Raw genomic sequence first — 23,120 nt, forward strand, 5'->3', positions numbered from 1 at the left:
ATGCAGAAATCCACAACCTCTACCTGAGATTTAAGGAAGCATGAGTTATTGATTTAAACCTTGCATCTGGTGTAGAATTAAACCTCTCCTGCCCGATGAGACATCTGAAATGTAGCCCACAGTCGATAGCTCTTTGATAACTTGTTTTTATTCTGCTTCCAAAATCTGGTGGAACATCCATTAGAGTTTGGCAGAAACTCTGTTCTCTAATCAGCACTATGAGTTGAGTTTGCCTCAGAAACTGGAAGGAAGAACTGGTTTTCAAACAATTTAATTGCCATCCAAAGACATGAATGGCTTGATTTGTCTGATTTATGAGTTAAATGACTTCACCTGGTCCTGCGAGGGAACTGACGGTGCATTCAGTTTCTCATCCCCACTCCACAAATAACTGTTACTGGTGACTACAGCAACCACATGCACTTTCATCTTCTGAATTTAATCAGGCAACATGCTGTTTACTGATTCATTTGAGTTGTACAGCAGAATACTCAAAAGAGGAAAAAATAAAGCTGATTCTTCCTCCATCATGAGGAAGTGTCTTGCGAACTGTTTTTTCTGATCAAGCAGGGATCTTACCAAGGTTGAGCCCAAAGGGAATTAAAATAAAATAAGAGGAAATGGGTAGAAAAATCAAAATGATAAGTCTGAGGACAAAGGTAGACTTTATAGACCAAACGGTGAGATTATTAAGAGGCAGAGCTGGATATAGAATGGAAAAATGTGTGTATGCCCAGAAACCCACTGATCCACATCCCATCTGGAAAAAAATCAGCATTCCTGCTTTGCGTGGCTGCCTTGCTTGATTAACTACTTTTACATTCCATCTATCTGGCAAGATTTGACAATGTTTGGTATAGCCATTCCTGCTCTAAAGACATAGGCTTAGCTATGTTCTTAGAGGAAATTCAAAGATCAATATTTAATGAAACCGCTTTATTTTGAATTTGAGAGAAATCTGTCCAATTAGAATGACATCACCACTTGAGGTTCTGAATTCTATCTCTTTATCCTTATTAAGTATTCCTTAATACTCATCTAGACTAATTTTTCTTTGAGGACCAAGTCCCAAGTCCTTACATATGGCAGGCAAACCTCAAAGGAGATTTAAAAGGGGCACCTGTCTTCAAGAAGGCAGGAAGTTTGGCTCCCAACTTGGTGCCTGCTGCTTGACTTGAACACACCTCTCCCTCTTCCTCCACCAGACTTCTGACTGGTCACCAGGTGGGAATGCCAAATCTGACTCACATGAATCAGAAGTCTTCCCTAACGACAAGCTTTACTACTAATTTCCAGGAGACAAGGAAATCAAGAAGCATAGGCTGAGCAGGGACCAGAGTGGGACTTTCAGTGCAGGTGTCCAGGCCCTTTCTTGAAGTTTTGGTTCCACTGTGGCTCAGGAGAACACATGAGGTATCAAAGGGATGTATACAGGTCAAATTACTTATACAAAGGAGAGCCATTTCAGTCTTGAAACCTCTCCATTTTATACTCAGCTAGTTATATAGCTTACTTAATTGTGACAAGGAGCCACGCCCCAGAAATTTACAGATGCCAGATTTGTTTGCCAGAAGCAATCCTAGGCGATCTGGTATACATGACTAAATCTCTCCTTACAGGATTCTTCCCCTAGCAATTTCATCACTTTACTTGGCAGGAGAATCATCATTACAAGGAGATTAGAGAAGGTCACTGACTTTTTTTATTTCTTTCCGGCCGGCACGGGGATTCTCTGCCTTCTTAAAGGTGAGCATGTGCTGTAGACCTCCTGCTTAATCGTGTCGTTCCCGAAGATAAAGCAGCTGCTCACCTGAAAAGCTTTGCGGGGCGAGGCGGTGGGGAGGGGGGCGAGGCGGTGGGGAGTGGGGCGAGGCGGTGGGGAGGGGGACGAGGCGGTGGGGTGGGGGACGAGGCGGTGGGGTGGGGGACGAGGCGGTGGGGTGGGGGGCCGGAGCACTGCTCTAGGGAATGCATGTTTAAAGCAAATATTGCCGAGTCCATTCTCATCAAAGGAAAGCAGAGCCATGTTGTAAGATCTACCAAAACCGCAGACAGTGAACAACTTCTTTTCTAAGTTGGGAATGCTTCTGCCCAGAGATTTATTGTCCTCATTAGGTTTTGCTTGAATTTCTTTAAAAAAAAAAAAAAAAAAAAAGGAGCTCGAGTTACCCACGCAGCCACAGTTTCTTGTGAAAAGGAAGCAGCCCAGCTCCAGAAAATGCTCTCAGGCCCAGAGAAAAACAACCCTGGCGACACATGAACCACAGACAGCAGCTGCAGCGTCTCTTGGGAGATATTTTAGTTTCATGTAAAGCCTAATTGAGGCCAAACTCATTCACATCCCATTTGAGGTGGGCCATTCTTGATACCACTTAAAAAAAAAAAAATTATGGCCGGGCACCGTGGCTCACGCCTGTAATCTCAACACTTTGGGAGGCCCAGGCGGGTGGATCACCTGAGGTCAGGAGATCAAGACCAGCCTGGCCAACATGGTGAAACCCCATCTCTACTAAAAATACAAAAAAATTAGCTGGCCATGGTGGCGGGCGCCTGTAATCCCAGCTACTTCGGGAGGCTGAGGCAGGAGAATCACTTGAACCTGGGAGGCAGACGTTGCAGTGAGCCGAGATGGTGCCATTGCACTCCGGCCTGGGTGACAAGATTGAAACTCTGTCTTAAAAAAATATATATATATGATTTTATTTTATTATGTTCCTGGGTACATGTGCAGGATGTGCAGGTTTCCTACATAGGAAAACATTTGCCATGGGATACCACTTTTTATGTGACCCTGGAATTGAAGCAAAATTACTTGTGAGGATTGGATAACTGATGCTTTGTCACAAAAAAAGAGCATAAACAGATTCACTGACTTGCCCAGAGTACCAAAATTATTTACTTTTGGACTCAAACTCAAAAGTCCAGATTGGAACATTTTTTTCACCACAAGATGGAAACTGTGGCCATGCGATTGTTGTTCACATCATGCATAACCAAGAATAACAGCTGCTGCCCTGTGGTGAGTATTTACTCCAGGACAGACACCGTCCCAAGCTCTCCATGTATGTGATTTCATTTCATCATTGCAAAAAACCTGGAGGCCATGTTTATCTCTACTTTACAGATGAAAAAACTGAGGCACAGAACAAGTTAATGGCAGAACAGAGATTCCAATGAAGACCTCTTTGACTCTTATCCTGTGCTCTCACTACCTCTTGTACTGCCTCTCCATAAGTACATTGATCTTGCCAAAGAGCTTCATTCCATTAATTGGTTTTTTAAATTTATTTTTCAGAAGTGAACAATGGTGAGCAATTGTTTTTCCAGAGCACAGACGCCCATGAGTTTATACCTATCTTCAGTAATTAGCTTTTCCAAATATTACCATCTACTTAGGTAGATGCGTGTTTTAAATCATTTTCACCTGATGCTCTTTCTCTTCCACTGAATATCCTTCCTTCATAAATTACATATATTAACGTATCACGTATATTTGTAAATACATTTATGTTATATATGTGCTATGGTCCGAATGTTTATGTCCTCCCAACATTCATATGTTGAGATCCTAACCCCTTCGGTGATGGTGTTAAGAGGAGAAGCCTTTTGGGGGTGAATAGGTTCTAAAGGTAGAGCCCTCAAGAATGAAATCAATGAGCCCAAGGGAGTTCATTCATCCCTTCCACCGTGTGAGGACACAGCGAGAAGCTGCCATCTTACGAACCAGGAAGCAGGCCCTCATCAGACACTGATTCTCCCCGCACCTTGGTCTTAGACTTCACAGCCTATAGAACCATGAGAAACAGATTTTTATTGTTTATAAGCCATCCAGTTTATCGTATTTTCTTACAGCCGCAAATGGACTAAAACAATACATATGTATGTATATGTATAGATATATCCCCCTTCTACTTTAGGTTTAACATGGCTTTGTCCTCAATTAATGAGACCATGAGAAGGGATTATGTGGCCATTTTTTCATTAACTTTTCCCTTTAAATAGAGGGAAACCTGCTAGAAACCTGCCATGGAAAGATATGTTTATCTTTCTCAATTTCCAACTGCAGAGGACATCTATGATGTCACACGATTACTTTACTTCTGGGTAAATACAATCCAGTGATTGTAATGGAGAACTTGGTAAAGTAAAGGCCAGAATTTAATTAAGCGGAACATACTGAAGTGCACTCAAATAATCATGCAGCTCTCAGAATAAGTGATGCTTTAAAATATAGATTAAACCAGATTCTTATTTCCCTAAGACATCAGTCCTACACATTTTTATTATTTTTATTTTAAAGATGAGGTGTCACTCTGTCACCTAGGCTGAAGTGTAGTGGCACAATCATGGCTCACTGCAGCCTTGAACTCCTGGGCTCAAACAATCCTCCCACCTCAGCCTCTTAAGTAGCTGGGACTAGAGGTCTGTGCCCCCAGGTTCGGCTAATTAAAAAATTTTTTTTTGTTTGTTTGTTTGGTAGAGACAGGGTCTTGCTGTGTTATTCAGGCTGGGCTCGAACTCCTGGCCTCCAGCGATTCTCCCACCTCAGCCTCCCAAAGTTCTGGGATTATAGGTGTGAGTCACCACGCTCTGCCAGTCCTACACATTTTGCCAAGCATTTCTGTTATCAATACACAGATCTGTACCTTACTCTTTCAGTTTCTTGGACATTGTATGAAACACCAGAACTTCCCATTTCTAAGGTACTGTAACTTCACAAGAACAACATACTTTAAAAACACAATCTAAGAATAGTGTTTGTTTTTTGTGAGTTGTGGTTATCCATTAATAAACACTGATAAAGCATGTGTTATGTGCCCCAGACATGAGGTTTTCAAAAATGAGTAAGAGGTAATGTCAGCCTTTGGAGAACTTCATGGCTTAAAAATTAAAATATATTAGGCTTGTAAAGAATACTGCTTCCTTCTGCGGCTTCGTCTCTTTGTAACATAAAATATGTGGTAATTTTTAGGAAACTCAGGATATGTTGTCCACTCCAGAAGTCTGAGGTGGGACTGCAGGAATATGAGCTCCTCTCCATATGCAGGGACCCCAGGTGAGGTAACGTGGCAGGTGCAGAGCACCAGAACAGCAGTGACCAGGGCTGAGTTTTCATATTTATTTATTTATTTGTTTTTGAGACAGAGTCTTGCTCTGTTGCCCAGGCTGGAGTACGTGGAGCAATCACAGCTCACTGCAGCCTCGAATTCCTGGGCTCAAACAGTCCTCCTACCTCATCCTCTGGAGTAGCTGGGACTACAGGTGTGTGCCACCATGCCCTGCTAATTTTTAAATTTTTTGGAGTCAAGATCTTACTATGTTGTCCAGGCTGATCTTGAACTCTTGAGCCCAAGTGATCCTCCAGCCTCAGCCCAGATGGGATGAGTTTTCATTCTTCCTCCACAATTCTCTGTGTGCTCCTGGGGAGGTCACTGAACCTTTCTAAGCCTTAGTTTCTTCATTCATAGCAGGGAAAATAGCTGCTCTACAAACCTCAGGCAATCATCATGGGGTCAAATAAGAAAACACGTGGAACATTTTGAAAACTGTGGTAGGCATTTGTAAGCTCTAAAGAGGCATAGAATTTTGTCTGTTTGTTCACTGTTGGAGCCCTAGCATCTAAAACAATGCCTGAATCACAATGAATTCACAATACAAATTTACTGAATGAATGCACATCATAATAAAGGAACTCACCTTTTCACTTTAAACTATTCAAGATTATGGTAATCAATTATATTCTATTTTACAAAAGGAGAACACTAATTTTTTTTTCTGAGATGGAGTTTTGCTCTTGTTGCCCAGGCTGGAGTGCAATGGCGCGATCTTGGCTCACCGCAACCTCTGCCTCCTGGGTTCAAGTGATTCTCCTGCCTCGGCCTCCCGAGTAGTTGGGATTACAGCCATGCACCACCAAGCCTGGCTAATTGTATTTTTCGTAGAGATGGGGTTTCTCCATGTTGGTCAGGCTGGTCCCGAACTCAAGTGATCCACCTGCCTCAGCCTCCCAAAGTGCTCGCATTACAGGCATGAGCCACCATGCCCGGCCAGAGAATATTCATTTTATATAATTTCTAGAGTCACTGTTTTTCTCAGGGCTGGAAGGGATCTTAATGAGTACATAATCCAGCCTTGCAGGTTGATGAACGCCTTGACTCTGTCCTTGTCAGGTGCTTATCCAGCGTGTTCCAGATCATAGCCACCAAGGGGGAACTCTCTGGGCCAGCTGGCAGAAGTTCCCCTCACTCAGCTGAAACCTGCCTCCACCTGAGGCCACAGAGCAAGTCTCCCTCAGCTTCTGGGCCTTCAGACATTTGGAGACAGTTATCACCTCTCCCTGCCCTCAGGTTTATCATATCCAGGCTAAATGGATGATTTCTCACTTATAAACGTAAGACATTTAATAATTACATTTCTTGATAATAAGATAAGGAGAAATTTAGGGTTTTTAAACAAAAACTTTTATTGGTATATGTCTGCTGTTACCCACAGGGGGCCCTTGTTTGCAAAGCTAGATATTGCTGGACCCACCTGTGGTAGACATCTGAAAAATTTCTGCAAATGTGAAATGAATATTAAGGTACAGAGAGAATAACTGTATTTTGTAATATCTGTCATATAGCTGTGTGTTTTATCATATCTGCCTTTATATAAGATAAATATAAATATCATTGCAGCAATAGTTGTAGTAGAAAATAATCTGGAGTCCACCTAAATGTCTACTAATAATGAGATAGTTACATAAATTATGGTGTCTACTCAGCCATTAACAGTTGATGTTTGGATTTAGGTGCAGTGGTGCCTGCCTGTAGTACTGGCTACTCAGGAGGCTGAGGTGGGAGGATCACTTGCACCCAGGAATTTAAGGTCAACTTAGGTCATATAGCAAGACCCCCCCTCTCAAAAAAGAGTCGATGCTTATAATATAATTATATAACATAGAAAATGCCTACAATATAATGGAATTATGTGGGAAAATCAATATACTCATTTAAAGGTACCATATGATATGATTTGGCTCTGTGTCCCCACCCAAATTTCATGTTAAACTGTAATTACCAGTGGGAGGTGGGAGGCAATTGAATCATAGGGGTGAATTTCCCCCTTGACTTTCTTGTGATAGAGTTCTCACAAGATCTGGTTGTTTGAAAGTATGTAGTACCCCGCCCCTTCTCTCTCTCTCTCCTGATGGCCATATGAAGATGTGGTTGCTTCCTTTTCACCTTCCACCATGATTGTAAATTTCCTGAGGCTTCCCTAGAAGCAGAAGCCTGTACAGAACCATGAGCCAATTAAAACTCTTTTCTTTACAGATTACCCAGCCTCAGGTATGTCTTTATAGCAGTTTAAGAATGGACTAATTCACCATACGGTTACTATGTAAACAGCTATGTTTTACAACAGTCCAAAAGTAAATGCAATATGTTAAGTAAAATAAGCCTGACACAGAAAGACAAATATCTCATTCTCTCACTCATATATAGGAGCTAAAAAAAATTGAACTCATGGAGATAGAAAGCAAAATGATGGTTACCAGACACTGGGAAGGGTAGTGGGGAGAGAGGATGAAGAGGAATTGGTTAATGGGCACAAAAATACAGTTAGATTTAAAAAAAAAAAAATAAGATCTAGTGCTCAGTAACCCAACAGGGCAGCTATAGTTTACAATAGCTTATTGTATATTTCAAAATAACTAAAGAGTAGAACTAGAATATTCCTAACACAAAGAAATGTTAAATGTTTTAGGTGATGGATATTCCAATTACCCTGCTTTGATTATTACATTTTGACACACTGGTACCAAATATCACATGTACCCCATAAATATTTACAACCTTATGTATCCATAAAAATTAAAAATAAAAAAATTTAAAAATAAATAAAAGTACAAAAAGCTATCATTTGTGGTTTTACGGTAGTGAAGTTATAGATGATTTCATCTTCTATTTCATTTTCCAAAAAGTGCTGATATTACCTTTAAAATAATAAAAAATTTAAATATTTCATATTTATTTCAACATTTCTTTCTGAGATTTTGTACACAGACACACATACCCAGATACACACACACACGCACATGCACATGTGTGCATGCGTGCACACACACACACCCCTCCTTCTTTTTATTATTCATCTTCTTCACATTGGGTCAGTTTCTACAAAATGGGCATGAATTTTGGTGGGACCAGAAATGTTAAGAATAGTATTAAAGATAATTTGAGCAGAGGCAGAAGAATGCTGAATGCTTTCAGCACATAGTGATCACAGAATATCTTTGAGGTAAAAGAACCAAGAAGAGAAAAGTGACCCTCACAGGCAGACGAAACCACCCAGGGCTGCAAGACCTCATCTTCCCCTCACTGCATAGACAGGTGTGCATGAGTATGTGTGGACTCCACCCACACCGCTGTAACAGTCAATGTCTAGGCTCAATGTGTTTCTCTATTTCGGAATAATTCTGTCGTGCCTTATACTGGCTGTGACACAATTGAAGGAATAACAAGGAGCGAGGCACCAGAACAAGCTAGTCTCTCTTTTCCATTTGCTCTGTGAGAGTGGCTGAGCTCCGCGCCAATAAACCAAATCTTCCTCATTATTGTGTGATAGTAAACAAGAAGCCATCAGGCTTTCACTTCAAAATGCACCAATTCAATTTTGAGGGGAAGAAATTTGCTAGTGTTAGAGCCTAGGGTTACACGTGATTGCCACGAGGCTACAGTTTCTCCTCGGTGCGCCATCTCTCTCTCTCTCTCTCTCTGGTAGTGCAAAATGAATTTTAGCTGGCATTTCAGCATGGCTCACAGCTTTGTCTTCTTGATTGAATGCCAAGCATGAACTAAAATATATCAGATGTTTTGTCTGCCTAGTGCCACGTTATGTGGGTGGAAGTCTGTGCAGTTCTACTGGAGGAACAAAACAATAGGATTAGCAGCAAGAGGGAAGCTTTGAGTAAATGATTAAACATTGGAAGGGAAAGAAAAAATGAATATTACCAGGAGGTAGGGGCTGAGGTCCTGTATGTATGCGCCTGCAGGGGTGTGCGGTGCCCTGGCATGTGTTTCCTGGAATAAAAAGGAATGATTGGCAAGTAAAAGCAGTGCACATATATTCATGAATAATTGTGCTAATTTGAAAAGAACAACTGTATAAAAGCAAGACAAAGCAAATGAAATCCAATTTATGCCAAAGAGTAAGAAAGTTTATAATATACAATAAACCCTCAAATCACCTAAGAAAGAAATGGGCAGATAATTATTGCCATTAATGAGATGGGAGCAATTCATAATGAGAACATGACCATCTGCAGCATGCCCTCCTCACATCTTGGAAGCCTCTAGGTTTCTGAACACTCATTCTTTTTTATTTTCTGAAACTTCATTGAGGAAAAGGAGGAAACTGTATCCTTGATATGAGTTGTACTTGCTGCTCCCTGGGATGGCTTTAGCTAGTAGAATTCCTGGGTTCCAGTGTGTGTGTGTGGTTTTGCCTTTGATTTGACTGGATGATAGATTATCCTAGTCTCTAAAGGAAACAATCAAGTTAGAGAGGTAACTGTGTCATAGTATGTACTTTAACATCTGAAAACAATGTCAATTTTTCTTTCTCATCAGTTTCTTCAGTTGGTCCTGCCTCGTTGTTGGACTCATTATAAAAAAAGCCAGGTTTTCCATGCCCAGACACATTAACTATCAGGGATGTGTCCTTCTCTAAGACAAATCCTGATTTTACTGCTTCCTGCTGAGCCTGACTGCTGGCATTGGTCCTAATCAATTGGAAAATACATGAAGTTTCCCAGGTCTTGAGTCAACACTGAGCCCCTGTTTTCCTGATGCTGAGAGCTGCCAGACGGCCAATTGCCAAGAGACCATGCCAGAGCTCATGTTCCCTTATTTTCTCTCTATTTCCTTTTCCCTATCTCCTCTCCACCTCTGCTGTAATGCCTCCGGGCATTTTCTCAGTTCACTCTGTTTTCAAATCTTTCTTTATTACTCAGACTTCTGGGAATATTCTTGTTGTGTTTCATTGCTGTGTATTTTTTCCATAAAATACTTCTTAACTAGATGGTGTCACCTGGAACAAATGGAAGGGAATATATCTTACGTTTTCTTTTGTATCCACCCTGACCCTCCAACCCTTCAGTACCCCGACCCCAGAAGGGCTCAGGACAATGCAAGATACTCATCATTGAGTGACTAAATGATTAAATTTCCTGAAGGATAATTCAGGTTATTTTCCCCCTCCAGAAATTCTCTTGATTTATTCTCTTACTCTTTATTATCTTATTTCATCAATTATTTCCTTTCTCAACTCTTATCTTCAACTTCTCTCTTCCTTTAGGGTCCTTGTTCTCAATCTAGAAACATGTTTATGTCTCTCATCTGAAACAAATGAATAAAGACAAAACAAAGCAAGCACAACCTTTCCCTTGACTCTGCATCCCATTGGTTTATTCAACGTTTGTTTCCTGTGTCTACTACGTGTCACTGTTCTGGGGGCTGCATGGAGGCAGAACAGTTGCTTCTCTCCTGGAACTAGGGAGATGATTCAGATAAATACACACACACACACACACACACACACACACACACACACACACACACAAGAAAAGCTACAGCTACACATTTGTTATTCAAGCCTAGGCCATTTGGAGTCTTGGTTAGAAGGCCTTCCACTGGCCCTTCCAGCAGGCTGATTTAGCTTTGGCGACTGGGCATGGGCTCGATATTAGGCCTCCTGACCTCCTGCCTCCCATAAATCTGCACGAGGGCCCTCAGCAGCCCCCTTCTCCTCCTTCCTCCCAAGCCTGCTTAGAAGAGTAGCCTGTGATTGCACTATCTACTCTTTAACCAGCAGCAACCCGGCCCCAATGCCTACCACATGACCTCCATGCTAGGGTCCATGGGGTTTGGTTCTTAATTACATGTCCTTGGGCCTTAGACATTATTACCCATTTCTCCACTGGGTTCCACCTTCTCTTCTTCACCTCTATGTCCCTAGTTGCTCTTTCTGACATCAGCCATCTTCTCTTCTCACTTTATGTTTCCAAGAAGCAATCTCACCCATCTCCCATCTTTAATCACACCACCTCACTGATGAACCCCAAGTTGTCTTCAGATCTCCATTTCCCAATTCCCAAGGCCTACCTTCATGGGTATGTGACTGCTGCAGTGGCACAGGACACCATGCTCAGAAGGGCCCCTCCCTGGGGATTTAATGCTCTGTGGTCACCATCTTGGAATTCTTAAAAACGTTATCTTTGAAATTCGAATTGGTATCCTATAAGTCTATCAGTCTGCTCAGGCTGCCATAACCATGTACCACAGACTGGGTGGCTTAACCAATAGAAATTTATTTTCTCACAATTCTGGAAATGAAGGCCAAAAGCAAGGTGCCAGCAGGGTAGGCTTCCTCTGAGGGCCATCAGGAAGGGCTCTGTTCTAGGCCTCTCTCCCTGCCTTGCAGATAGCCACCCCTATGCTGCCTCTTCACATTGGTGTCCTTCTGTCGCCATATGCCCCTTGATGTCTCTCTGTGTGTTCTAGGCCCTTCTTATAACATCAGTCAGATTAGATTAGGGCCCACCCATATGATCTCACTGAACCTAATCACCTTTTTAAAGGCCCGATTGCCAAATACAGTCACATTCTGAAGTACCAAGGCTTAGGATACAGGAATTTTGGGGGACACCATTCAGCCCATCGCAGCAATTGAAGTCAGATGAGGCAATGAAGCATGCACTTAGGGCTTAGAGTCGTGGCTCTCTGTGGTCCTGCTTTCTGCCACCTTCCCAGGACACACTCTTAGGTGCCTCCCTGCCTCTTGGCCTTCTGGCCACCTAGCAATCCCTTCCTTCCACACTTAGAAGGGCACAGGGGTGCAGGTGCTGGGAGGACCAGGGCCCAGCCATCCTTGCCCAGGGATGTCAGTGCCGCTGCATGTTTGGAGGTGATTTGGCAGGGGCAAGTCTTGCACCCACCCCAATCCAGGTATCCAGCATATCCTGGTTGATGTTGCAATTCCCTGGGATTTCCTGTAGTCCATGGACCTACGGAAGGCTGTGGGAAAGGAAAGTGACTTCCCTACTTCCTAGCCCTGGGTCATTCAGCCTCTTTGAGAATCTGACTAAAGTTAGATAACCTCTAGCCTGGAAAGTTGACATACATAGACAGCCATGATTTTTATACATATTAAGGGAGTGATGAACTTCATAAAGCTACTCTGTGCACCTCTTGTGATTTGGCCCTGCTTACCTTTCCAGCTCATGTCAACTCTGCTCTCACCATGCTGCAGCCCTCTTGGATCGGCATACCCATTCTCAGAATGCATTGTATCCTTCCATGCTTGTGTTTTTGCAGGTGCTCTTTCCTCTGTCTACCATATGCTTTTCTTCATTATCATTGTAACAAACTTCAAAATTAAAATTACATGCTATCTTCTTAGAGAATCCTTATTGTCATCTCCTACTTCCCACAACCTAAGTTAAACCAAGTGCTCCCCAAGGACCTCCATCAGTCTAAAAGATTTATAATACTAAGTTTTTATTATTTCCTTACCATTGTCCTTTCTACACGATTGTGAGCATTTTGAGGACAAGGACTGTGTTTTAATCATTGCTATTTTCCTGGTATCTAGGACAGAGCTGAGCACAGTCAATGTTTGCAAATATCTGTTGAAAGATCAAATGAATGCATTCCTGAATGAACAACTGAAAGAAGAGAAGTATGAGCTTGTGGTGAGCTCATTTTGGAGCCAAACAGTGCTGGGTTTAAATCCTGGCTCTCTTGAAGACTAGTATTGTGACCTAAGGAAAATTACTCTAAAGCCTCCATTTTCTAATCTCAAAATAGGGCAAATGGAATTTATCTCAAGACAAACCATTGTCAACTTATATTGATGAACAACAGCTATAGCTACATATAACTCAGTCCTGTCACTAAATTTCTGTGAGTTATCTTGGAATGAAAAGACAAAAAAGACAATGAAGCTGTATTCTTGCAGATTAATTTATTAACAACAGTAAAAATATACTCACTGAATGTCTACTGGGTAGAAGACATTATGCTAGGACCTGTGGAGAAATGAAATGTAAATTAATATTTGGCCTATGGAGAAGTTAAGGAATACAGTATAGGCTAAATTTTAAAATAAAGTAGAAAGTGTCAGGTGCCATAAGAGAGGTATCAGATTTTAGATTAAGAGTTCGTTTGTAGCTGAGACAATGAGGAAGGCTTTCTGGGAGAAGTGGTGTTTGAAATGAACCCTGAAGGAAAGGTCAAAAGATTTTTGCTGACAGTGGAGGAAGGAAGATGGGAATGAATGCAACCGTGAGGAGGTGGAAATACCTAGGAGAGAAATGTGGGCTCCGCCATCCTATTATTGTCGTTGTTTCACCAGATGCTGCAGTTTCATCTTCTGAAACTAAGGGTTAGTGACCTGCCTTTTTCACAAAGTACAATGTGCCCTGGTTTTCTGTCTGGAGGCATTGACACTCTGCCCAGAACAAGGCCACCTGATGCCAACAGCTAAGGCAGAAACTGGCCTGTTCACGCCGTAGCCCCTTAGAAGCAGCAGTTCTATCACTCTGTCTCGCGATGCCCTGAAGACACTTGGCAGAGGCTCTACAGCAGGGGTGAGGAATCACATCCCTGTGAACAGGAATGTGCAACTGAAACTGGTGTGGACACTTGGGGAATGACTAACAAATCTTATCACAGATTGTCAAATTATGTTATTGAGAATCAAACTGCTTGTGAATGAGGCAGAAGATATACACACATGCTGTAAAGATGATTTTCTCTAATGAGCAGTGGTGATGAGCTTTTTTCCATAAGTTTGTTGGCTACATAAATGTCTTCTTTTGAGAAGTATCTGTTCATATCCTCCACCTACTTTTTGATGGGGTTGTTTCCTTCTTGTAAATTTGTTTAAGTTCCTTATAGATTCTGGATATTAGATCTTTGTCAGATGGATAGATTGCAAACATTTTCTCCCATTCTGCAGGTTGCCTTTTCACTCCAAATGCCCATCAACGATAGACTGGATAAAGAAAATGTGGCACATATACACCATAGAATACTATGCAGCCATAAAAAAGAATGAGTTCATGTCCTTTGCAGAGACATGGATGAAGCTGGAAACCATCATTCTCAGCAAACTAACACAGGAACAGAAAACCAAATGAGCATGTTCTCACTCATAAGTGGGATTTGAACAATGAGAACATGTGGACACAGGGAGGGGAATATCACACACCCAGGCCTGCTGGGGGGTGGGAGTCAAGGGGAGGAAGAGCATTAGGACAAATACCTAATGCAAGCAGGGCTTAAAACCTAGATGACGAGTTGATAAAAGCAGCAAACCACCTTGGCACATGTATACCTATGTAACAAATCTGCACGTTCTGCACACGTATCCCAGAGCTTAAAGAAAAAAAAAAAAAAGATGTGTTCAAAATATTTCGTTTTACACGTGGTAATGAAACTGAGTTTTTTTTTTTTAAAAAAAAAAACCAATCAGTGATGAGATGTCATTTCCAGGAATCGTTTTCTGGCACCACCAGGTTGAGTTTATCACACTGCCACCAGCCTGCATGGGTGCTGCGTTTCCCCTGCTACTGTATAATGGTGGTTAAACTATGGTTCTGGGGCACCAGGCTTCCTGACCTTGAAGGCAAGCTCCTCTATTGACTAGCATATGACCTTGGGCAGTTCTTTTAGCCTTCCTAAGTTACAGTTTCTCATCAGTAAAATGGAAATGGTGGTAATACCTGCCTAATATGGCATATGGAGAGTAGTAAAAGAAATGACTAGTGCAGTAAAGAACATCTCAGTGCCTGCCACACAGCAAGTGCTTTCTCTCCAGATATTTCTTTCTGTCTCATCTCTTTTAGATCTTTACTCCGCTGTGAGGCCATCTTTGACCATTCCATTTAAAATGCACCCCCTACCTCCAAACATTATCCCAGTTCCTCTTTTCTTTTTTGTCCACCGCACTTCATCACTATCTCACATACTATGTATTTTAGTTATTTGTTATGTTTATGCCTGTCTCTTTCGTAGAACGCAAGCGCCAAGCATCCGTATTCCCAGATCAATGCCTGGCATACGATATGGACTCAAGGGAGAAAGAGATGAGCCAGCCGTGCTATGCTGAAACTACTCCAGGCCCAGTGCTAGCCCTTTGGGACCCCGTTTGAACGTTTGACTGCCCTTTGACACCTGGACCAGTGGGCAGGAAGAGAAACTAAAATCGAGGTAGTAATTTAAGTAGCACATTATGGGGGGCTGTGACCTTATTGAACTTGAACTTAATGCTGCCGATTTTTCATAAATCTCGATTCATGCTACCCCACTCCCTCTCGCTCAGCTAATGAGCTCCTCCTGTTACCCAAAGTTTACCCGAGAGACCCACTGTAGTGCCCGGGATAGCAAAGAATTCTCTGACTCAGGCTCTGACCCGGACTCGGAGAGGCAAAGCGAGCAGGAAAGGGATCTGCAAAGCTCACCTCCTCTTGGCCAAGGCGGCCTCACGCGGGTGAGGCGGCCCCCGCGCTGCAGCCCCGGCTCCAGCGCCCCGCGCAGCCGCCGCGGCGGGTCGGGAGCGCGCGTCTCCGCCGCACCTCGGAGACAGGAGCTACTCGCCCGGTCCTGGGCGTGGGAGACGGCGGCGGCTGCGCTCGCGCACCTTGGAGGAGCCAGGAGCCGGAACCAGGGCCAAGCCTGCGGGCCGGGGCGAGCCAGGCGGTAACCACGGGCGGGACAGGGCGCCCAGGGCCGAGCAAAGCCCGGGCGCTGGGTGCGGGGCGCGTGCAGCCTTGGTCAAGGCAGTAGGGCTTGCTTGGGCTTGGGGGCAGTCTTTAGTTTGGAGGGGCTGGAGAATGGGGTGCGAGGAGGAGAACTGTGATGTGAGGACGCCCAGGGGAAAGTGTGGAGCCCGCGGAGAGCACCAAGTTTAAAACCTTCCCGGCAGCCCGCTGATGTGCGTGTGGACGCCGCTGGGCGTCCGAAAAGCCTGGAAGCGGCGGCGCTCGGGGGCTTGGGTGGGCTTCCTCCTCTCCACTGGGCCCCAGCGGCAGAGGCACACCCTTTCCCGCCGTGAGAAAACTTTCCTTGCCGCGGCCCTCCTCCTGCCTTGGTGCCCTGCAACTGAGAGAGCTCCCCTAGACTGGGGAAATGTGCTGGCTCCGGGCCCCGGGCGCGCACCCCATGCATTGGGCAGGGTTCTCAGATGATCCTTGGCTTGACAGTTGTATTCATTTTATTTGAACTGGGGAACCTGCTCTGCTCGCAGGTCATTTTACTGATTAGAGGGAAATAGGGGTTTCATCCTTTCCCCGCTGCCCCACCCCGCAATCCCCCCACCCTCCCGAGCCCCGTGCCTTCCCATCCTTTGTGTATTTGAGGAAGGCAAAGAGTAGTCTCTGCCGAAACCTGTTTGGAGGCGTTGTGGTTTCCACAGCATGTTAGATGGCACAGAATCTCAGCCACTACTCTGCATTTAGTTTGACAACAATGAAACACTCTGGTGTTTTGAAAGCAAAGGAAGCTTGAATGAATGTGTCCAGGCAGACGAGAGAAGGGAACTCTCATGCATAAATTAATTCTTACGAAAACCCCAAAAGTAAGTAGTGTTTTCAGTTTGCAGGTGGAGAAAATTAGATTGCGATATTAAATATGTTTTCCAAGGTGACTCCCCCAGTTACCTTGGAAAACAGTAGGGGTCTGGAAGCTAGGACTGTGAGTCTAGTGTCCTTTAGGTACATTGCATGGGATACATAGTCAAGAACAGGTGCCAGAGAGTGACATGGGCCTGCAAGGATAAGGTCAGGAAAGCCAGAGGCCACTGTGAGCTGGCGTACCCACAAGGAGTTTTGTTCTTATGAGGAAGACCATCCAGTGTTTATGGAAGAATAGATGATATTAACAGGTGATAGGAAAAGGAAGAGTTTCTTCCAGTCTGTATCTTTCTTTTCAAAATGGGAAGGCCAGCCTAAACCCTTTAAAGAGGGTCTCGAAGCCCGAAACTGGACCGGATGTTCAAAGCCCGAATGGCAGACGTCCTAGAGTAGTGAAAGCAATTATAGTCATCTTTGTGCAGGTATGAGAGATGAGAACGGACCCAGGAGAATTTTCAAGAGGGAAACATTGAATCCTCAAAAGAGGGAAACATTGAATCCTGGCAAGGTTCTAGAACAAATTCTTTAAGATAGCTCAAAACTACCTAGGGAAGCATTTACAAAGACTTATGCCAAAGCAACTCCCTTCCCTTTTCTAGCAATCTCCTGGGCTATAGATCAGGGTATGCTGTATCCATTGTCTTCAAATGGATCAGTTTAGTGAATTGCAAACAGCAGTTTTTAAAACATGAAAACCAAAAGAAAGAAAGATATCAGAGTGCATTGCATGAGCAAGGGGAAGTACTGTTTTTGGAAGCACCGCTGGTGATGCACGTGTCCTGTTCTGCGTTGCTGATCCTGCTGCCTCTGTATGAGTGTTCATACCCATTGCTGGCTGCCCCCTTTCAGCCTTCTGAGCTAGGCCCACTCTGGTCACAGTGGGGATCATCTTCTTTTACCTTGCAAATTATATGTCATCAACATATTCTGGAAAGGTGTTCGCTTCCTCCTCCCCATTTCTGTCGGTCCCCAGACGCTGAAGTATTTTGTCAGTCAGAATACATCTCTGAATTATTTATCTGTGAACTTTTTCTGATAGCCACAGTTCATAGATAACTTTTATCAAACATATTAAATTAGTCCAAATTGTATAAAGAGAATATCACATCTGTCCTTTTTAGCTTTCAAGTGAAATGTTTTTGTTATTTGGAGTACAAAAAAACAATATGCTTATGATGTTTGTGTAATATATTTAAGGAACTGTTATTATACCAAGCTATGATATTTGGAAGATTACCAGATAATGCCTCATTGTGTCATTGATGAGTCAAAAAAAGACTCATCTAGTCTTTTTTTTTTTTTTAATTTTTCTTATTTTGGCTTTTTTTCCCCTAAATGAAATATCAAGGTAGATATATGAGAACCTCTCCATAACTCTTCAACCCACTGGTTACTTCAAAAGTATGAGGGTTCATCATGCAAAGGAATATGAAGAAATGTTTAAACAAACAAAACGAAAAATAATATGAGGGTTGAGCAAGGAGGCTTTGTTGAACAGATTTACTTCCTTCATCCCAAAGATAGTGATGGGGCCATCTGAGGGTGAGTTGAGCTGTCCATGTGCCTCTTGCATTTGGGGCTCACACAGCGGCCTAGGTGGTTGGATCACTCACTTTCCCAGAGTTTGTTGGGCAAAGGATGTCTGACGATGATCTGGGAGCCAGGTTGGGGCCACATGGGAGGAAGGGCTGGCCTAAGGGCGAGGACATCTGGCAGCAGAAGTAGGAATGAGCAGCCAGCTGAAGGAAGGTGAATATTACTAACGCACCCATATGAGGTATGAAGATAGTTAATTCAGTCCTGTCCTCCTGCTTTGATCTTGGAGTGATTTGAAACTGGCCAGCAGTTGAGTGGATGTGAAGAAATAGCAAAGAAGTTTACCTTCCCCCAACCCCAGCAGGAGACCAGCATGCAGCAGGACATTGCTGAAATAGGGCAGATTCATGTTATAATGGGTCAGAGTTTCTTTTGTTTCCAAAGATTAGATATTTTAATTCTTTTAGGTTTTTATATTTCTTATTTATTTATTCATTTGAGACAAAGTCTCATTCTGTCTGTTGCCCAGGCTGGAGTGCAGTGGCATGATCACAGCTCACTACAGCCTCAACCTCCTGGGCTTAAGTGATCCTCCCATCTCAGTCTCTCAGAGAGCTGGGACTACAGACACACACCACTATGCCCAGCTAATTTAAAAAGGTTTTTTTTTTTTTTTTTTTTTTTTTTTTTTTTGTAGAGATATGGTTTTGCTATGTTGCCCAGGCTGTTCTTGCATTCCTGGGCTCATATCCTTGCCTCCACATCCCAAAGTGCTGGGATTACAAGTGTGAGCTGCTGTGACTGGCCTCTTTTGGGACTTTGAAGTTGTTGCATGAGCAGAAACATCATGGGATCCACTCAAGTATTTGTTTGAGGGCAGAGAAGATGAATCCTTGAATATCTTTTAAGGAGCAATAGAAAACCAAAATACAATTGACATTTGAGCAGGCCCCACAAGTTGTGCTAGCTTAGAGTAGGTAATATATGCTTGGGTTAAAATTAAGTAGAATAGCAATCTGTGTTTATTGTTACATTTACTTTTGACGAAGGAAGACTTAGAGGCAGAAGCAGTTAGAAAAGGAAAGAAAATGTTTACTTCACCAGAGTGCAAGGAAGTCAGACTTTATAAGACTGGCCCATCAAATAAAATCACAGTAAATACTTGAAAGAAAATATTCCCCCAAATTCTCCATGTACATTAGTCTGTTGTTCATGACGGAAAACAATTTTCTCGCACAGTTACCATATTCCTAAAACTTGTGACTTGTTTTCAGACACCAGCATAGCAAAGAATCAAGGGAAAAATGGTTTCTTTAAGGGAGTGACATGTGTTTGAAATTTTATTTTGGAGACCAACTTTCAGGCAGGGTGATCATGTTATTTTTGCTTCATGTCAGGGTACAAAGTGATTTTTTTCTTCATTGCAGTGTGAGAAATACTTAGTACTATTGGAGAAGAGGAAAGTATGCATTTTCCTTGCAAACATGATTCTGCAGTCCCTTATAGTATTGTTGAGATGTGAGGTAAAAAAGCAGAAGTTGAGAATATCTCTATGAGATGCTAAAATTATGTATGTTAAAATCTGAGTTTAATTGTTGCTCATGTTTCTGTTATCAAGACCTGTGTAATTTTTGCCTCACTAGAGAACATTAGTAAAATTTCATAACCCTTCAAGTGAAAATAGTTTGTAAGCTTCAAATAATTCTCCTGCATGGTGCATTTTGTTTTCTTCTTGCATGTCCTTGGTAATAGCAAAACCAACAATCACTGGAAGGCAGAGCAGGCTGAGGGAGGCGCTTCTTAAGGATTAGTTTTGAAGTTGCCTGGTTGAACAAGAGAGAAAAATTAGGAGCTGAGTGAGGGAATGTGGTTATAAACGTTTTCTATCTTTGTACAAACCTTTGTATAGATTATTTCAGGAAATATAATTCTATCTTGTGTGGCGAAAAAAAGAAAGAAGAGAGAGAAAGAAACAAAATTAAGATCAACTATATCATATAAAACCTACATCATATTCCTACCAGTGTGATATAGTTTGGCTGTGTCCCCACCTAAATCTCATCTTGAACTGAATTCCCATAATCCCCATGTGTTGTAGGAGGAACCCACTGGGAGGTAATTGAATCAGGGGGCGGGTTACCTCCATGCTGTTCTCATGGTACTGAGCTTTCAAGAGATCTGATGGTTTCAGAAGAGGCTTTCCCTGTCTCCACTCTGACTTCTCCTTGCTACCGCCATATAAAGAAGGAAGTGTTTGCTTCCCCTTTTGCCATGATTGTAAGTTTCCTGAGGCCTCCTTAGCCCTGCGGAACTGTGAATCAATTAAACCTCTTTACTTTGTAAATTACTCAGTCTCATGTATATCTTTATTAGCAGCATGAGAATGGACTAACACAGTAAATTGGTACTGAGGTAGTGGGGAACTGCTATTAAAGATACCAGAAAATGTGGAAGCGACTTTGGAACTGGGTAATGGGCAGAGGTTGGAACAGTTTGGAAGGCTCAGAAGACAGGAAAATGTTGGCAAGTTTGGACTTTCCTGGAGATGTAGAGGGCTCGGAAGAAGACAGGAAAATGTGGGAAAGTTTGGAACTTCCTAGAGACTTGCTGAATGGCTTTGACCAAAATACTGATAGTGATATGGACAATGAAGTCCAGGCTGAGGTATAGAGATGAGTAATTTGTTGGGAACTGGAGCAAAGGTGACTCTTGCTATGGTTTAGCAAAGAGACTGGTGACATTTTACCCATGCCCTAGTGATCTGTGGATCATCAGAGAGATGATTTAGGGTATCTGGTAGAAGAAATTCCTAAGCAGCAAAGTGTTCAAGAGGTGACAGAGCATAGAAGTTTTGGAAAATGTGCAACCTGACAATGTGGTAGAAAAGAAAAACCTATTTTCTGAGGAGAAATTCAAGCCAGCCGGTTGCAGAAATTTGCATAAGTAACAAGGAGTCAAATGTTAATTGCCAAGACAATGGGCAAAATGTCTCCAGGGCATGTCAGAGACCTTTGCAAGCAGCTCCTCCCGTCACAGACCTGGAGGCCTAGGAAGAAAAAATGGCTTTGTGGGCTGGTTCAGGGCCCCCCTGCTGTGTGCAGTCTAGAGACTTGGTGCCCTGCATCCTAGCCATTCCAGCCATGGCTAAAAGGGGCCAAGGTATAGCTCAGGCTGCAGCTTCAAAGGGTTTAAGTCCCAAGCCTTGGCAGCTTCCATTTGGTGTTGAGCCTATGGGTACACAGAGGTCAAGAATTGAGTTCTGGGAACCTCCACCTAGATTTCAGAGTATGTATAGAAATGCCTGGATGTCCAGCTAGAAGTATGCTGCAGGGGCAGAGCCCTCATGGAGAACCTCTGTTAGGGCAACATAGAAGGGTAATGTGGAGTCAGAGCCCTCACACGAGTCTCCAATGGGGCACTGCCTAGTGGAGGTCTGAGAAGAGGGCCACTGTCCTCCAGTCACCAGAATGGTGGATCCACTGACAGCTTGCCCCATGCACCTGGAAAAGCCACAGACACTCAATGCTAGCTGTGAAGGCAACCAGGAGGGGGGCTGTACCGTACAAAGCCACAAGGGTGAAGCTGCCCAAGGCTGTGGGAGCCCACCTCTTGCATCAGCATGACCTGAATGTGAGATATGGAGTCAAAGGAGAATATTTCAGAGGATTAACATTTAATTACTGCTTTATTGGATTTCAGACTTGCATGGGGCCTGCAGATGTGAGACATAGAGTCAAAGGAGATTATTTCAGAGCTTTAAGATTTAATTACTGCTTTACTGGATTTCAGACTTGCATGGGGCCTGTAGCCCCTTTGTTTTGGCCAATTTCTCCCATTTGGAACAGGTGTGTTTACCCAATGCCTGTACCCCCATGGTATCTAGGAATTAACTAACTTGTTTTGTATTTTATAGGCTGATAGGCAGAGGGACTTGCCTTGTCTCAGGTGAGACTTTGGACTTGAACTTTTGAGTTAATGCTGGAATGAGTTAAGACTTTGGGGAACTGTTGAGAAGGCATGATTGTGTTTTGAAATGTGAGGACATGAGATTTGGGAGGGGCCAAGAGTGTAATGATATGGTTATGCTTTGTGTCTCCACCCATCTCATCTTGAACTATAGTGCTCATAATCCCCATGTGTCATGGGAGGGACCTGGTGGGAGGTAATTGAATCATGGGGGCAGTTATCCCCATGCTGTTCTCCTGATAGTGAGTTCTCATGAGAGCTGATGGTTTTATAAGGGGCTTTCCCCTTTTTGCTCACACTTCTCCTTGCTGCTGCCATGTGAAGAAGGATGTGTTTGCTTCCCTTTCCACCATGACTGTAAGTTTCCTGAGGCCTCCTTAGCCATATTGAACTAATGTGAATCAATTTAACCTCTTTTGTTTATAAATTACCCAGTCTCAGGTATGTCTTTATTAGCAGTATGAAAATGGACTAAATCTTCCACTTTATTATCCCAATAGGAGAGGAGAGTTAATCCTTATTTCTAGGATTCTGAAGCAGAGGCCAAAGGTGGCAGGAGCAAACATTTATTTGGTTCTTACAGTTTACTCTGTAACATACCTGCACTTATTTAATATAAAACATAATCCTCCAGGTCCTGTATTATTGATGCTCCAGGAAGATGAACCAGGTATGCCTTGAGACTCTGGGGACTATTTGGGATCCTTAGACCTAGGCAAGCTGAGGGACACTACATTCTTGCCCTCACTTTATAAAGCCCCTCTTTTCTGGCCAGGCCCCTCCCTGAAAGATGAGGAGGCTATGGTGTGCCTTGAGCCTGCACTGCCCTTGCACCCCAAGCTCTGGTTTGCTTGTAATTGATTGTACTGAGGTGGCAGTGGGTGCAGTAGGTGGAGAAACTACAAGAGCTACACATCCTAGTTTAAGACCCCAGGCCTCAGAA

At 43.1% G+C, this 23,120-nt stretch overlaps 1 protein-coding gene across 3 annotated transcripts in view; it reads left to right on the plus strand.

Moving 5' to 3' along the window:
• The first annotated feature begins 1,649 nt into the window (after positions 1–1,649).
• MRAP2 (melanocortin 2 receptor accessory protein 2) overlaps positions 1,650–23,120 on the plus strand; it is a 64,807-nt gene continuing 43,336 nt past the window's right edge. Inside the window, exons 1-2 of one of the 3 annotated variants that reach the window (XM_017958085.3) lie at positions 1,650–1,746; positions 15,060–15,254. The gene's annotated coding sequence lies outside the window, so the exon portion shown is untranslated. Of the gene's footprint in view, positions 1,747–14,905; positions 15,255–15,530; positions 15,744–23,120 lie in introns of those variants that run through there. The other 2 variants (XM_009205599.4, XM_003897857.3) reach the window with 2 other exon arrangements.

Source organism: Papio anubis, chromosome 6 (genome assembly GCF_008728515.1).
Source record: "Papio anubis isolate 15944 chromosome 6, Panubis1.0, whole genome shotgun sequence".
NCBI lineage: Eukaryota > Metazoa > Chordata > Mammalia > Primates > Cercopithecidae > Papio > Papio anubis.